The 13,252-nt window shown below is 51.5% G+C and overlaps 1 protein-coding gene across 11 annotated transcripts in view; it reads left to right on the top strand.

Moving 5' to 3' along the window:
- Eph (Eph receptor tyrosine kinase) overlaps window positions 1-13,252 on the top strand; it is a 785,142-nt gene that overhangs the window by 611,435 nt on the left and 160,455 nt on the right. The gene's annotated exons all lie outside the window — the stretch shown is intronic.

Below are 13,252 nucleotides of genomic sequence, written 5' to 3' on the forward strand. Positions count from 1 at the left end.
GGCGCGCGCGGCGCGCTGCACATGCGTCAAGTGGGTTGACATCTGTTTCCTCTGTCACCCTTCCCTTCTTCAAGCAGAAGGTGTGCTCGTTTGTCGCATTTCGCTCCCATCGCTATTGACTGAGGAGCTCGCGAGCGATCTGCGAATGAGCGTCCTACTGTTTCATTTTATTGTGCGCCCATCCGCTTGCTGGTCGGAGAATCGAGAGCGTAAAACGAAGACAACTAAAGGACACCGCGGGACCCGTGGCAGGGCAAGCGCGTTGTTTGGTAATCGTGTCAGGGTCCCGTCGTCTTCGACGCAGCCGGAGAAGTAGCCAAGAAGGACCGAAAACGCGGGAGGCAATGGTGACGGCCGTGGAGGGGCAGAAAGTGGGGTTTGGAATGGAGGGGGAGAGGGCGAACGAAGAGATACGGCCCCCTGTGATTGGCAGGCAAATAAATCTCCCTGTCGACGGGGGCAGTTAATGAAAAAGAGCAAAAAGAATGAAACGGGAAAAGCCAACGAACCTCCGACTGTGTCTCAGAAACAAGAGCTAGAAAGAAACGGGCGGCGAGGTTGGGAAACGGCTAAAAAACACGCCGGGCCCAGATAACAGCGCGATCATCGGCAGCATGCAGCGGGGTTCGCGAAATGAAAGAGAGAGAGAGAGAGGAATCGCGTATACAAAGTGGTCAGAAACAGGCTGGAGGAGGAAAACCTCGCGGAGTGTGTACACGTGAAAGGCAAGCGTCCGGGGAGAGAGTGACGTTCTATTGCGAACAAGAGTGGCGTTTAGAAGTTGCGAAAAACAAAGAAACAAAGAACGATGCAACGTATAAGAAGTTTCGTTTTCTGGTGGAGGAGAGGCGCTATGTAGTCAAGACGTCCGCCTAGCTCGCTTATTGAAAAGAATGTTGTCGCCCGGCTTTCTTGCGCTGTGCGTCGACGTCGTCGTCGTCTGCTCCGGCGACAAGACGCCATCTTTCTCCGGGGCCGTGCCACCATTCAATGCACCTTCTGCTTTTCTACAGCGGCGTTTTGCCGCTGTGTCTCCTCCTCTCCGACCCTCGCGCACCACCTCCCAGGAGTGCAGCAGCAACATCTCGGGCGGAAGAAGAAAGTCTTGGCAGTTCTTCAGTGTCGGTTCATTTCGGGTTTTTACGGCCGCACGGCGGCGGACATGTTTTAGGGCGCATTTTTATAACGCTCCCTCCACCCCCACCCCCCAACCCCCCTCCTCGCTTCTTCAACCCCGGTTTTCGTTCGCTACCGTGGCAGCTGCCCGGGCGCGTATAGTTTTCACTCTCCCGGCGTCTTTACTGTCGCATAGTGTTGATGGCTGAAAACGGGCTCGGCTTGGCTGTTGTCTCGTTCGCACCTCCCTGGGAAGCTTGCCCCGCCGCTCGCGTGTCTCGTGCGTGGTATGTGTTTCAGCTCCGGCGAATCTTCCGCTGTCGGGAACGCGCTCTCTTCTTTCCTTTCCTTCTGTATTTTGTTCCTTATATATACGGTCTTCCTCGTGCGCAAGTCGCTTGCTCCTCGTAAACTTGTGCAAGGTCATTTGTGCTGCTGCTGCCGCATTGTAAAACACTGAACGCTTCTCATGCATTAACTCTTGTTGTGTGATCACCCGTTTATATTCTGTTCCCAAGAAGAGCTAGCTGCCTTCGAAGGTCGCTAATTTGTTACAGCTGAGTGAGAATGGGACTGCTATCGAGAGGCGTAGCGATGGAAATTTATTTCCAATAGGGGTGCGCACGCAACAGTATGCCAGCTAATGTTTCATAAGTGCTCGAAGCGGTGTGCAAATATGGAACGCTGCGGTGATTTATTTTGTCTCTAAGAAAAACTCTTGCCAAAATTTTTACGTGTGAAGAGTTTCAACGCATTGTAGCCGAACATTATGAAGCAAATGTCCATTACTCTGAAACCATTGAATAATAGACAAAGAGAACTTACCTTTTCATCTGACCACCGCGCGCGTTTTATGGTGAAAAATGTTTAATTAACGAGACCAGTCAGTTTTGTATACATTGCAGTGGCGCTTCGTATACAACTTAGGCTATGCGTACCTGTCAGGGTGTCTGCTCGCATGAGAGCCTTGTTACAAGCCACGTTTCATTTTTACGTCAAGGGGATCAAAGCTGTACATATCCGTAACCGCTGCTGCGAGCGTTAGGAAGAGCCTCGACGAAAAATAGTGGCACATAACGTGGCAATGACCGACGTTTTCCGCCTGTAGTATGACAATGCGCGCACGCCCTTGTCAGTGCTTAACTAATGTTCTCCGAGATGCCATTAATAACGAATAACAAGCACAACCAGGTTGACTTACCATTCCTCGCTCACCCTTGCGCAAACACGCTCCCTAGACACGCAAGCAGGCGCAGTCAGTTAAGCGAGGCGGAAGCTGAGAACTGTGTACAACGACGGAAGGGGGCCTCTCAGGAACGCTGAGGCACCGCCCGAGAGAAGACACAAGGGGATGCGTGCGCATCATAGTGGCGAAGGGCACACCACAGGTAAGCGTCATTGCTCGCGCTCTGCCGGCCGTATAGCCCCCCCCCCCCTCCCCCAGTCATCTCTTTGCTGATGGTGAACCGAAGCACGCACCTACCGCGCTGGCGTCGACCTGGCCGTTGCCACTTGGCTTGTCATCGGGGCGCGCACGCGCGCGCTGCTTACCATAAGCGACGATGTGGCTAATGGCGCCGATCACGCTACGCCCCGCCGCGTCGCCAGTGAACCCGCCTTTGTTTTTGTTTTTGTTTGTTTTTTTGTGCCCGCTGGCCTCGCGCGTGCGTGTGTGGCCTTGCAAATGGCAGGGCGATGCGCTTTTACACGGAGAACCAAGATTCACTATTGTCGTCATCATCAACAACAGCAACAACAATAAGAGCGAGCAACCACGGATGCATCAGGGGCGAGAGAGGCACCACCAGGCTCTACAGCTCCGGGAGAGAGAGAGACGCCATTTCTGTGGTGCAGTGCTTGCTCGTCCTTCCCATGCCGCTCCGGGGCTGGTCGTGCATTCTTGGAAGGAAGGGGGGCTCCGCGTGCAAATCTCACCGATATCTCTCGTCTCTCTCTCTCCGAGTGCAGAGCTCACTGACTTGGTGCGTCTTCGCGTATCGTTTGTTCCTCCGAATCGGTGCACAGCTCTCGTGCACGAACTCTGGGCGAATGAAGCTCGTGCTCTTCTTGCGGCGTGCTGGGCGCGCGGCTCTGCGAGATGGTATCGCCTTCAGACACCCGGAGCGCGCCGAGAGTTCCCGCTCCTTCATCCGTAAACGACGGTGCGAGACGCCGCTGCACAGTGATATGATTTCGCGTAGAATTCGCGTGACGTGACGGTCGCGCATTGATTGACATTGCGGCGCTCCGATTCACTAGCGCTTACAGGCGGTCACGCTATCCAAATGTTTGTCTGCCTGCAAGGAGTGTCCGGCTGCAGTAAATGCTACGTATTGTAAGCTCCAGCAGCGATCTATACATGATGTCAGGTTGCGCATTCTAACTTGCTATATGTTCTGCGAACGGATAGAGAAAAAAAGAACAAAAGAGATGAGACATTATTTTACCGTAATATCATTACTTAGCAAGCAACTGGGTCACGCGTGGGGTCACGAACAATCAGAAATTCACAAGTAAATAAAGGGTTCACTGCAACCATACTGCTCTACCAGACGTCGAAGAAAGCTTCGTATAGAAGGCGCGCAGAGCTGCGGAACTCCATTATGACGAGCACGTTTCATGACATTGTTCAGCCGAGGGACAGCACAGACAAAAGCAAGAGACATTGCGCTTAACTAATACTATACACCCCCCCAAAAGACGATCAATATACCACCCTAGACATGTGGCAGACGTGTGTTCTCCTTTTGCAGGCGTTGCCAGACTTGTGCGTCGGTGAGAGAGAGAGCGAGAGAAACTAGAGGATACGACGACGACGAGGCATTCGCATTTGCACGCTTAACAAGATTACGCTAGGCGCCGGACGCGGCGCGTAACATTCCTTCGGCACGCTTGGCGCGCGCCACCATCGCTATGCGAAGCTGTCTGTCGGACCTGTGCCGGCGCCGCCGCCGCCGTATAAACGGATAAATGATAATCGCGGAAAACTCAATTACGCCGCGCTAGACCGTTCACACATGCACGCACAGACGTATACGCTAGCGGCGCGCGCGATACGAACGCACACTGCGGCTGAACATGCGAGAGCGGCCGCGCAGCGTTGCCGCCGCCGAGGCGATTGATCGGGAACCGCCAGCGCGCTGGCGCGAACTCGTTTCCTGAAGGCCGGTGCTGGGATTACTCCCACACGCATTGTTTTCGGCCAGGCCTATCTCTCTTCCTCTCCCTGCTGGCCGCTAACGTTGCACGACAGTGACCAGCGTATGTGCAGAGACGATGAGGAACACCGCGTGTGCTTACTTACTGGCTTTAAGCGTGTGGTTACGTATATATGGTTCCCCCTATATATATGTTGTCGTGTCAGGTCTTAACGAAATGTGAATTGACGGAATGAAACGCCGAAATCCGTTTTGTTTGGCGCTCATCTTCGGGTTCGCGATGTGCTGTTATCAACGCGTGACGAGTCACGAAACTTGCGCTATGGACATGACACACGCACCGCTCCCCGTTCCTCGAGCGTGAGTCAGTAGGGAGTTTTAGAATAGGGGCCCCAATAGTTTGGGGCCCCAAAGAGCTTTGCGGGTGTTAGCGTTGGGGCACGTAGGAGTGAAGAGTTTTAGAATAGGGTTTGACGTTTGCGGATAGCGTCTTGCGCTGACAGCGCCACTACGGCGTCAAAGAAAAACTATTAGAAATAATTAAATAAAATATACCATTTTATGACAGGAATAGTAATGTTGACTTGCGTGTATTCGCGTTTAATTACAATTTGGAGGTTATTCTCTGTAAGCAGCAAACAATTAGTTGCGCTTAATTTTGAGCAAACCAACTTTACTAGCCTTCACCAGCCAAGCTTAGCCGTGTTAGGCCTACGAGCCATAAAATCCACGATCGAATTCAAAATCAGCGGCGTCTAATGAGTCAATCTTCATAATACACGCTAGTTGAGAGAAAGCGATAACCGCACTCACTTCTCCTAGCTTGCAAACTTCACGCGTTACCGCGAATCGAACCCAGTTTTGTGCTAGGTTAGCGCCGTCGCTTCGATGGGTGCCGCCATGTTTGCCGACGCAAAGCTTTTGGGGCCGCTATTTGGGCTCCCGCTAAATCGGTGAAATAGCGTTCCCAACGCAAAACCCAAACGGAGTTTGCATGCGCAGTGGCTTCGACGCTATTTCTTTGGGGCCCCAAAACGTTTGGGGCCCCTATTCTAAAACTCTCTAGTGACGCGAAAGCGTGAGTGTGGGATCGAGTGTGTGTTCTGGTTCTGCGCTGTGCGCTTTCAGTATTATTGGAAACGCAAGCTCGGAAAGTAATTTTTTGCACCATGCTCTCGGAGGAAGGTCGTATATGTCGCCGCACTCCTTGCACGTTGTCAACTACGCGTGCCCTTACGCATACGATATATACGACACACGAAATTATGCCATGCCTGCACTCCGCAGCGTTGTTTATACATTAAGTCGTGGCTGTTTTCATCGCGCACCTTCGTCCATCAGCCATGCCTACAGGAACATTTCTCGAACCACTGAGCTCCCTTGCGAGGTTTTGAGGGCGTGTGCTCGTTTTCGGTTGCAAGCATGCCACCTTCGTCTCCGTCTTATAAATAGGGAGAAGCACAGTACAGGCACTTCTGATCCAAGATCTGGAGTGTGCCGGACAAAACCGGGGTAAACGAAGTGGATCGCATTTGTTACAGGGTGTGTGTGCAACGCCGCCCGCAAACAAAGCGACTTGTGTGCGCGCTTTCTTGGCTTTCCGTTCTTTTCTCTTTCCGCGTGCTCTAAATACACTGTACCCGCGCTGAGCCACCGCCACCACCACGCAGACCTCAGGCCGGTGCGCGGACGCTGTCTTTTAGATCTGCCCGACCGACCGTGGACATATGGATTCCGCGCACGGCCGCGTATGCGCGATAACTGGCACATCTCACACTGTCGTGCGGAGAATGCAACGTTGGTTCCTTTTTATAAAGACAAGACTGTGTGGGGAGAAGGGGGTTGCGGTGAGAGAGATAGAGAGACGGGAGGGGGGGGGGGGTGGGTTGAAAGGGCCCGAGACAAAAGCCGGCACGAAAAGTTTGAGGAAAAGGGCGCGACGATGATGATGACTGTGATGACGGCGCCGAGTGGCCGTTGTGTGTTCCCAAGATGCGTATCAGTCCTCCGTGCATGCGCGCGTTCCCTTTGCGGGCGGAAGGAAGGCATGTTTCTCGCTGCGCTATTGGGACGCCTGTTTGCTTTTCGTGGGAAGCGGGGCCTCGATGGCTCGCTTGCACGCACATTTATATACACTTCGGTTAGGGTGGGAAGGGGGGGGGGGGGGGTGCGCTTGTAGGCATCGAGAAGCTGCTTCACGGGGCCAAGGTATATAGTGCGCCCGAGAAGCATGCACGAACCTCGGAGAGCCGGGAGAGACGGCGGACGGAGCCCGGCTTTGGGAAAATTAAACGGACCCGCGACGTCACGATCTCGTCTCGCAGCAACGGTTAGGCAGTAATTACGAGCACGCGCACACATGCGCGGGCATTTAGAGGTGCGGATGCCGCCGGGGCCCCTGCAGCAGCCGGGCTTTATCTTTCGGTCCTGCGCGCGCACAACACACACACGCACGCACGCAAGCAACTGGAGCACGGCTTCGTGCTGCAGGGGGCCCGATGCAAAGACGGCCTGGCCTGCCTTGCAAGCTCCTTCAAAAGTTTTGTTTGCGGTATGCGGCGCATTGTTTGCGCTTCCGCGCGCGTTGTGTCCCGTTTCCAGCGTCGAATCAGTGCGGCGTGCGGATCGTCGGCAGGTGCACGTCGTACTATGTATTGTGCGCCTTCGTTTTGTTGCGTGCACGGCGGCGGGCCGCTACTGCGCGTTCTGCGTCGTGACGAGGATTGACCGTGTTGTGCTCCGGACAATGACGGCTTAACTTCGTGACGAGCTCTATAACGTGGCGCCATCGGCAAGCGCAAAACCGTAAAGCGAGAAATTAGATTAAACGGCAGCAGCGGTGGTGCGCGCGTCTTTGCATATCTGCGTTGACGAACGTCCGTGGCGTTGGATTCTGACAGGCTTATTTATTAGACGGCTTTGTTACGCCCAGAGTAGTCCTGCACAGCGATTACACCACGCAAACTAAATAACGTGCAAAATAGCTCCATTATTTGTTTGAGTGCGAGTTTCGGTTTACCAGGTCAGTACGCGATTGCCACATATCGCTGCCCTGTTCGGTTATTTTCAAATAACCGTGTACGAAACGCATTGTCCGACATCGTTTCGCGCCTTCCTATTGGACAGCTGCGCATACGAGCTTACATCTGCAGTGACGTACGTTAGGACAGCAGCATGGGTCTTACAAGTGACGTCACGCATGAAAACCGCGATACGCGACCTCGTCGTTTGGCGCACGTATAGTAATGTTCGCGTGCGATGCGCACGTTTCCTCATCCTGACCAGCATAGCATTATTCGCGAAATTTATCTCTGGGTATGTGCGTACGTCACAGTAAAATATAGCGAGAGAAAGAGCGAGAGAACTGCTACACCTTTCTTTTTGTTACGTTCGTGCTATAGGACGTTGTTCCCAGGCAAGTATGTACAGCGGCGGACGAGAACATTGTATTAATGAACGGCGCTTGTGCGTGATTGCGCAGAGTTAACGTTTCGCCCCAGTATAGGCAGCGTACGTTTGCTTGTCCTGGCGGCGGCTTCACAGTTATATATACGCACGCGCTCTTCCCGTTCACTGCCACGGCCCACCCTCCGCGCACGATTCCGCGCCTTTCTTTGATGCTTCGCGCGCATTTGATTCACAGCCGCCGGTCAGACGCATGCTCTCCCTCCCTCCCTTTCTCTTTCTCTCTCTCTCTCTGTCCGGGGGTGTTTGTTTTCCGGGGCACCCGTAAATGATTAGTTTCCCGCAAGCGCTAATGATTGGCTGCGCCGAGCGGCAGTGGCGGCGTGAGCGTATAGTTCGCGAGACCTCGTGATACTCTCGCAGCAGTGGGCCAGCGCCACCACCGCTAGCGCTCTGTAGTATAAACGACACCGTTGATGAACTCTCGCTCGCTTTTGCCCGTTCTGCCAGCTTTTTTCTTTTGTTTATTGTTATTATATTACCTTTATTGAACGCGTCGTTGATTGTGCATACAGGTGCGTGAGAAAATTGGGGCCGGATTGCGCGCACGTGCGAATGGAGTCGCTGTGGTGCACGCACACACGCTTCCGAGTATGTTAATTAGATTCCGTCGAGTGAAGGAGAAACACGAAAAGAAAGGAGACGCGATAACGATAACAATGCTCTAGCTTCAAGCGGGTGTTTGGGAGTGCGCGTTATTATAGTCTTCGACAACGAGCTTCGTCAGGAAGTTTTCTTGCATTGTCGACGAAGCGAGTGCTCGCATAAGTCCGGGTGTAATGCGATTGTTTCGTAAATACTAGGCCGACCGTGTCTTCCGTCTATGGCCTTTGACCTCCGAGCTTATCTATTGTGTATTCGTTGTAGTCTTGCGTGTGCATGCACTGTCAGCGAGCTTGTTTGTATTCACTTAAGTTTAATCATACCCTGACTTGTATTGTAAGTCGGTGTTAGTAGACTTCTGCATCGGAACAAGTTGCGTGTTGACTCGAGCTAGAATTGATCGATGTTCCGTAATGCTTTGCAGTCGTGACAAATGCTGCTTGCACAACCTGTTCCGACGAGAAGACTAGAATTTAAGCCAGTTAACACCAACACGTTCCTTTATTAACGACATGCTAATTGACACACCTGCTACGGGTGTAAAATAACAAGCTCACGATACATGCTCACTGTTCGCCTATATATCAGATGTGAGATGCATTGACGCGACGAGCTCGGCATGTTCGGTAGTCCACGTATATTTAGAGTACACTAGCTTTTTCGGAAGCTAGAACGTTTAGCAAGTTCGGAGGAAACCGTGAATATAGATGAATAACATACGGCGTGCACCGCACACAAGAAAACAGGCGGTGTAGGGAAGATGAACGTTCGTCACGAATATCTGTGTTGCGCCAGCCTTATGGTCGTTCCGCGTAAAACCCTCGTGATCATAAATGAGCAGACAGCGCGCCATATTCCGCCGGTTCTCTTCAATCAGCCAAAACACTCTCTCGCCGCCACAGAACACACCGCGTGCGAGCTCGCAATCAGTGCCCCGCACGATGCACCTGCACTTTCACCAGCGCTACAGCGGCTGCCTCAGACGAGAGAGAGAGAGAGAGAGAGAAGACAACCGCGTCAGCCTAGGGTCTGGCGCATTAAGAGGAAGCTTTAGCTCGGGCCCAACTCCGACGCGGCCTATTCAAATACATGTAAAACGCAAAAACGTTTTTATGAGATAACCCCTGGATCGATTTTGATGAAATTTGTTGCATTTGAAAGAGAAAGTTAAATTCTAGTGACTGTTGGAAGCGGAATTTCGATTTAGGGCTTGAATTTTCTGGAAACGATTTTCAAATATTTGACCGTTTGAAAAAAATAGAAGCACGAAGTTTACAAATTCATAGCTCTGTATAAAGAATTGATATCGTGGTTCTGTAAACGGCATCCATTAGATCATTCAAAGCGGACAAATTCAATGTGTCATTTTACATCTTACGTGAATTTGTTACGTTGGTTACAACGGTATTGCAAACGTTGTATTTCCCTATGATTACATTTTTTTATATTCATGTGTAACATATCAATTTTGTCCGCTTTGGATGTACTACTAGATGCAATTCACAGAATTGCATTATCATTTTTAGTGGTTGAGTTACAGAGTTGTAAACTTGATAGTTTCGTTTTTTGAAGATTTTCGATTTTCGCCAATTTTTAATAAAAAATTGACGACCTAACTCAAAAATTTGAAACCAACAGTCACTAGATTTTAAGTTTTTCTTTTAAATGCAACAAACCTCGTCAAATTTGGTGCAGTGGTTGCCGAAAAAAACGCATTCTCCTTTTACATGTATTTAGATAGGAGCACTCGAGCTAAAGCTTCCTCTTAATTCTGGCGCGTTACGCGAGCCACGGCTCTGGAGCCGAGAGCGAGTGAAGAACCAGCTCCAGCGATGTAAGCGCGAAGAACGGCAAGAGAAAGAGAGAGCGAGAGAAAAAGATAAAGAAAGAAAGGTAAACCTAGTGGGCTGGGAGCCGCGAGCACAAAAGAGATCGATGCTCTTGTCCGCGTTAATAGCGGCCCTCGCAAACGCTCGCCACCGCGGCCGACGGTGCTATAGCTACGCGGGGTCGGCAGAAATAATAATAATAAGCGCGACGAAAAGTGCAGCGCCACGGCGAAAAGACACAGGAAAAAAGAAAAAAAATGGGAAGAGTCCGCGAATGTGGACGAGGTGGTGGCGGAAGAGGAGAAATTTTCGATAATAAAAGGCGATCCCGTAATGAGAGCACGCCAGGAGAGAGACTGCCGCCGCGGCTGCCCTTGCGTGCGCGCGATACATCTGCAGAGGTGAGATTCCATTCCCCCTCCCTGCTACCCCTGCCCTCCGTCCCTGCTCTGAACCACCCTCCTCTCAGCCGCCTTATAACACGTCTTTGTCTGCTGCTGCTGCCGCTGTTACCTCCACTGCTCTGCCGTCATGTGGATTGCTTTGATGTCTTTTTCGTTCTTGTACACGTTCTTCTTTTTCGCCTGCTTGTGACTTCACAATTTTATAGCGACAATTTCTTTCGGTTCTTATACCTCGCTGATGTGTGCGCGGTCGTCTTCCGTGAACTTACGTTCTGCAGTGTGTATATCCTCTCATTTGTTCGCATTTAGCCGGACGCGTTTTTCGCTTTATGAGCGCGGTGGTTCATTTGCCGCTTCGAGTCACCAAGGATGAGCAGGAGGGAGAGGTGTTTCTCCGCGAGAAGATTTGGCCGCGGGCAGTCGGGCCTCTGTTGCTTCCTTAGAATATTGTGTTCGGTTGCCGTCCGTATTATTCCCGTCGGTTCCTCTTGCTCTTCCTCGTGCTTTGCTTTTTCGCGTGTCTAATGCACTGGCGTTACAGCACCTGGTGTGTGTGTCACTAAGCCATCCTTTCTTGTGCTGTGCTTTTCTTGTTTTCAAGGGTACTTGGGTCTGTTGCCGTCACCGTCGTTCTTTCGTATTCTTTCTCCGTTCCGTTAAGATTCGCGCTTTATTTCTCTTTTTTATCTCTTTTTCTAATGATGCCTTTAATGATTAATACCAGTCTTGTTACCTAAGTCTCGAGTGTCCCAGCGCTTACTTTAGTCAATTCTACAGTGTACCAGGTGTGCCAAGTCAAATTATTTCGTTAGCTTTTTCCACATTGTACCGTTCCCCGCCCCCTCCATTTCTATTTTTTTTTTCACTGACGTGACTTTTTCTTCCCCCTCCAAGTAACGCATAGAACGCCTCTCGGGCGCTCGTCTGCTGCCGATGAGGGGAAAACGCAGACGAGTGACCGAGCGTTCTTTAGCGTCCGCAGACCGTTGGCATGGCGAGTTTCAAAGAGTCGCGTAGCAGGCTTCGGAGATACGCGGTTTCTGATCACGTCTCTTCCCGCGCTCAGCCATTTCCGTGAGTGGTCTTGCAATCCCCTCCCCCCCTCTACTCAACCCCCATCAACCCACCCACCGAGCAGGAGCAGATAGATCTCGTTCTTTTTCGCGTCCTTTTGTCTCCCTTGCCGGGAGGCATTATGATCGACTCGCTTTTGCGCCTGCCCACATTTTCGTCGGCGTCGCTTGGCTGCCTTTTTCCACCGCGCCGTCATCGTTCACCTTTCCCTCGTGGCACTCATGTTTTTCTTTGCTTCTATGTATGTTGCTAGGGTATCTCTTTCCTGTCTTCTATTCATTATTTCGCTGGTCTGTGCGTTTCTGTAGCCTGTCACAGTAAAAACGTGCAGTGTGGAAGCGTGTGCAAGCTCCGCGCTTGAGGGAACGGTATCACTATAAACCCGGTCAAGAAAGGCGTGCCCAACTTCGGCAGAACCGTCGTTATACTGTTCAAAGCAGTCGTCTATTTCATTTGGTGTCACTGCGCGTGTTTCGCTTCCGCGCCATCTGCTCGTTGCCGGCGAGAGCAGACGAATTCGCCTGCGGAGGTTGCACAAACTTACGGTGTGAACCAGCTCAGCTCATTGGTCCAACGCTGCTCCAATATTCCTCGACGCTGTACCGTTTTAGCGAGGCAACGCGTACAGATACCGCTGCAACTGGCTGCTTCGTGGCGTTTCAAATTTGGGCGTGCTTTATCCCGCTTCCTGCGACCAAATGATCACGTTAATGGCTGCTCCAGTAAAGCGCTGCCTCGGTGGAGACGCTGACCGACGATGACTCCACGTACCACCAGCGTACGTTATTAAGCTTGTCACGCGGCAGACCAAGGTGGTGTTCCCTGGGGCCGCACGACAGCCATCGACGAGCGGGTAGCAGTTGATGAGGTGCGCGTTGGTTCGCGAGCTGTTGTTGCAGGTAGCGACGCGGCAGAGGCGATTATACGATCGTAGGCTGCCTGCCTGCTTGCTAGTTGCTTCGCGTAGGACGTGTTTGCCCCCTTTCATGGCTTGTTTTTTCGATCACTTATTCGTTTATTTATTCTTCAAGATTCAGTTACTATTGATCTTCGCCTTGGCTGTGTTTCTTCGCATGCAAAGAGTCTAAAAATACGCCATGCATTATCTAGAGGGAGAGCGAGAGGAAAGGAGGATTATTGAAAGGCAGCGAGTTTAATCAGGACTGAACCCCGTTGGCTACCCTTCAGTGGGGGAAAGGGTAAGGGAGAAAAAGATGAATAGAAAGTCCACTGTTGATGTCGCTGACATAGTCTGTCGCTCAGTACACTGTAGCCTTCAGAAATTGCAACAGCGCTTTTGTGGTTTTTTGCAGCTGTGCTATGTTAGGTCATGGCCCCAACAACTCGTTCAACGAAAAAGGTCTTCCGTCTAGCTGGTTTAGAACTGTGCGGATGTCAAGTCTACTTTTCAGTGAACTGGCAGTACAGGACAGTGCTAACTGCGCATTATTGAACTAGGGTCGCCTTGAACACGTTCTTTGAGGCCTTCTTTTCTGTATGAGTACTGCGAGCCCCACCGTCATCTCTAAACTGAAAATGGATGGATGGATGTTATGAGCGTCCCCTTTGGAACGGGGCGGTGGGTTCCGCCACCAAGCACTAG

This window comes from Dermacentor albipictus, chromosome 2 (assembly GCF_038994185.2).
Source record: "Dermacentor albipictus isolate Rhodes 1998 colony chromosome 2, USDA_Dalb.pri_finalv2, whole genome shotgun sequence".
NCBI classification, from domain to species: Eukaryota; Metazoa; Arthropoda; class Arachnida; order Ixodida; family Ixodidae; genus Dermacentor; species Dermacentor albipictus.